At 50.0% G+C, this 3634-nt stretch overlaps 1 pseudogene; it reads left to right on the top strand.

Annotated features, from left to right (window-relative positions):
* The window catches only part of LOC112075370 (semaphorin-3D-like), a 48557-nt pseudogene extending 46935 nt beyond the window's left edge, over nt 1–1622 (top strand).
* Nucleotides 1623–3634: the final 2012 nt, after the last annotated feature.

Below are 3634 nucleotides of genomic sequence, written 5' to 3'. Positions count from 1 at the left end.
TAATGTTAACACGCATGAAACCAAGGCTTTTACGGTTACAGAAGTCAACAAATGAGAGCGCCTGGGGAATGGGAGTGGAGCTAGGCACTACTGGGCCTGGATTAACCTCTACGTCACCAGAGGAACAGAGGAGGAGTAGGATAAGGGTCCGGCTAACGGCTATAAGAACTGGTCGTCTAGTACGTTCGGAACAGAGAGTAAAAGGAGCAGGTTTCTGGGTGTGATAGAATAGATTCAAGGCATAATGTACAGACAAAGGTATGGTAGGATGTGAATACAGTGGAGGTAAACCTAGGCATTGAGTGACGATGAGAGAGATATTGTCTCTAGAAACATGATTTAAACCAGGTGATGTCACCACATGTGTGGGAGGTGGAAGTGAAGGGTTAGCTAAGTCATATTGAACAGGGCTAGAGGCTCTACAGTGAAATAAGACAATAATCACTAACCAGAAAAGCAATAGATAAGGCGTATTGACATTAGGGATAGGCATGTGTAGCCGGGTGATCATAGGGGTGGCTGGCTGGAGACACGACGATTCAGACAGCTAGCGGGCCGGGGATAGCAAGCTAGCAGAAGGGCCTGAGAGGTACGTCGCGACGGAAGAAGTCTGTTGTAGCCTCCTCGTGCGGTTCCGTCGGCAGACCAGCCGTGATGGATTAGTAGGGTTCCGTGAAGTAAAGGTGCCCAGTCCAATTGGCAAAATAGGAATAGTGGCCCAAGAAATTKACCGATGGATTTATACAGCTAACAGTCCGATATGCTCTAGACAGCTGGCGGGCCGCTGCTAGCAGGCTAGAAGTTGGGCATTCATCCTTGAAAAATCCTTGAATAATCTTTGAATAAACCTTTAATTGTCATTTTCCTTCCCCAGTGTCCCAGTGAAACGTATGACCCCCTCCACAAGTCTACTCGTGACTTCCCTGATGATGTAGTGAGCTTCATGAGGGGTCACCAGCTGATGTGGGAACCTATCCTTCCAATCACCCGCCGGCCCGTCTTCACCCGCGTCAATGTGCCCTACACTCTACGAAGGGTGGTAGTGGATAGGGTGGATGCTGAGGATGGGCAGTATGACGTCCTACACCTGGGCACAGGTAAGAGAGTGTGTGAACGTGCTACACCCTACGAAGGGTACAGTGAGAAAGTGGGGCTGGGGTGTAGTGTAGTAGTGAAGAGTGTTCCCTACACCCTACGAAGGGTGGTAGTGGATAGGGTGGATACTGAGGATGGATAGTATAATATAATACACCTGGGCACATGTCAAGTAAGAGAGGAGGCTGCCATAGTGAACATGGACCAGATACCAACAGAAGACTGTCATAGTGAACACGGACCAGATACCAGCAGAAGACTGTCATAGTGAACACGGACCAGATACCAACAGAAGACTGTCATAGTGAACACGGACCAGATACCAGCAGAAGGCTGTCATAGTGAACACGGACCAGATACCAGCAGAAGACTGTCATAGTGAACACGGACCAGATACCAGCAGAAGAGAGGGGACTGATACCAGCAGAAGAGAGGGGACTGATACCAACAGTAGAGAGGGGACTGATACCAACAGTAGAGAGGGGACTGATACCAAGAGTAGAGAGGGATGATACCAACAGATAGAGAGGGGACTGATACCAAGAGTAGAGAGAGGGGGACTGATACCAACAGATCAGAGAGGGGACTGATTACCAACCAGTAGAGAGGACTGATAACAAGAGTAGAGAGGGGACTAATTACCAACAGTAGAGAGTGGACTGATACCAACAGTAGAGAGGGGACTCGATACCAACAGTAGAGAGGGGACTGGATACCAACAGGAGAGAGGGACTGATACCAACAGGAGAGAGGGACTGATGACCAACAGGAGCGGGGACTGTACCAACAGGAGAGGGGACTGATACCAACAGGAGAGAGTGGACTGATACCAACAGTAAGAGAGGGGACTGTACCAACAGTGAGAGGGCACTGATACCAACAGTAGAGAGAGGGACTTGATACCAACAGTAAGGAGGGGACTGATACCAACACTAGAGAGGGGACTGATACCAACAGGTAGAGAGGGGAACTGATACCAACAGGAGAAGAGGGTGGACTGATACCAACAGAGAGAGGGATCTGATGACCAAACAGTAGAGAGGGGACTGATACCAACAGTTAGAGAGGAGGATGGACCAACAGAGAGACTTGTACTCAAACAGTAGAGAGGGACTGATACCAACAGCTTGAGAGGGGACTATCAGTACCAACAGGAGAGAGGGGACTGATACCAACAGTGAGAGAGCGGACTGATACCAACAGTAGAGAGGGGACCTGAATACATACAGTAGAGAGCAGGACTGATACCAACAGTAGAGAGGGGACTGCAGTACCACAGTAGGAGGGGGACTGATTACCAACAGGAAGAGGGACTTACAACAGGGAACGAACGAGAGGGACTGCATACCAACGTTATAAAGGGAGAGGGAGTAGCAGACAAGAAGGGACTGATTCCAACGTCAGTAAGAGAGGGACTGTACCCAGTGGAGGGACTGATCCAACAGTAGAGAGGGGGACGTGGATACGGCTGACCAGTAGAGAAGGGGACTGAGTTAACCAACAGTTAGAGAGAGGACTGATACCAACAGGAGAGAGGGACTGATACCAACAGGAGAGAGGACTGATACCAACAGGTAGAGAGGGGACTGATTACCTAACAGTAGGGGCTGATACCAACAGAAGAGTGGACCGATACCAACAGGAGAGGGGGACCGATTATCAACAGTAAGAGGGGACGATACCACAGTAGAGGACACGTACCAACAGTAGAGAGGGGACCGATACCAACAGTATGAGAGGGACTGATACCACAGCTAGAGAGAGGGGACTGAGACTAATCTCTCAGTCTATTTACGCTCAGTGAGATGATAATCGTTTTGGGGAAGGTCTACTTATGCTGGGCTGGTCACCATCGGTTACAAGCAACCAAAACAAAACAACACGACTTGACTACACACACAACAAGAGTTGGAAAGGAGAGTTTGCTCACTCTCCAGCGCTACATGGTTTGTAGCAGTTCCTTGGTAACCCTGTAGTAGCCTGGAAGAACAGGGCAATAAACAGACCCTATGTGAGTTAGAAATCTTAAATGACGGATTTAATTAGTGGCACCCCGAGTTGCACTAGAGCAACTGTTACACCCTGACACTACCGGGTTCCTACCCAGTCCCTGTCACCTTAAGCACTGTTGTTTCCTCAGAACCCGTGTGGAGAGCTGTGTGTGGGGCTGGTGGAGAGCTGTGTGTGGGAGCTGTTTTGGTTGGAGAGCTGTTGTGTGAGAAAGCTGTGTGGAGAGATGTTGTTGGAGAGCTGTGTGGGAGAGCTGGTGTGTGGAGAGTTTCGTGGGCTGGGTGTGCTGTGTGGAGAGCTGTGTGGAGAGCTGTGTGTGTGGAGAGAGCTGTGTGTGGGAGTAGTGTTGTGTGGAGAGTGTGTGTAGAGCTTGTGGTGGAGAGCTCTGTTGTTGGAGAGCTGTGTGGAGAGCTGTGGTGGGAGAGCGTGTCTGGGGGAGAGTGTGTGTGGAGAGGTTGTGTGGGAGAGTGTGTGTGTGTGGAGAGCTGTGTGTGGAGAGTTGGTGTGTGGAGAGTTGTGTGTGGAGAGT

This window comes from Salvelinus sp. IW2-2015, unplaced genomic scaffold (assembly GCF_002910315.2).
Source record: "Salvelinus sp. IW2-2015 unplaced genomic scaffold, ASM291031v2 Un_scaffold3111, whole genome shotgun sequence".
Lineage (NCBI taxonomy): Eukaryota > Metazoa > Chordata > Actinopteri > Salmoniformes > Salmonidae > Salvelinus > Salvelinus sp. IW2-2015.
This window is presented reverse-complemented; position numbering and strand designations above follow the sequence as displayed.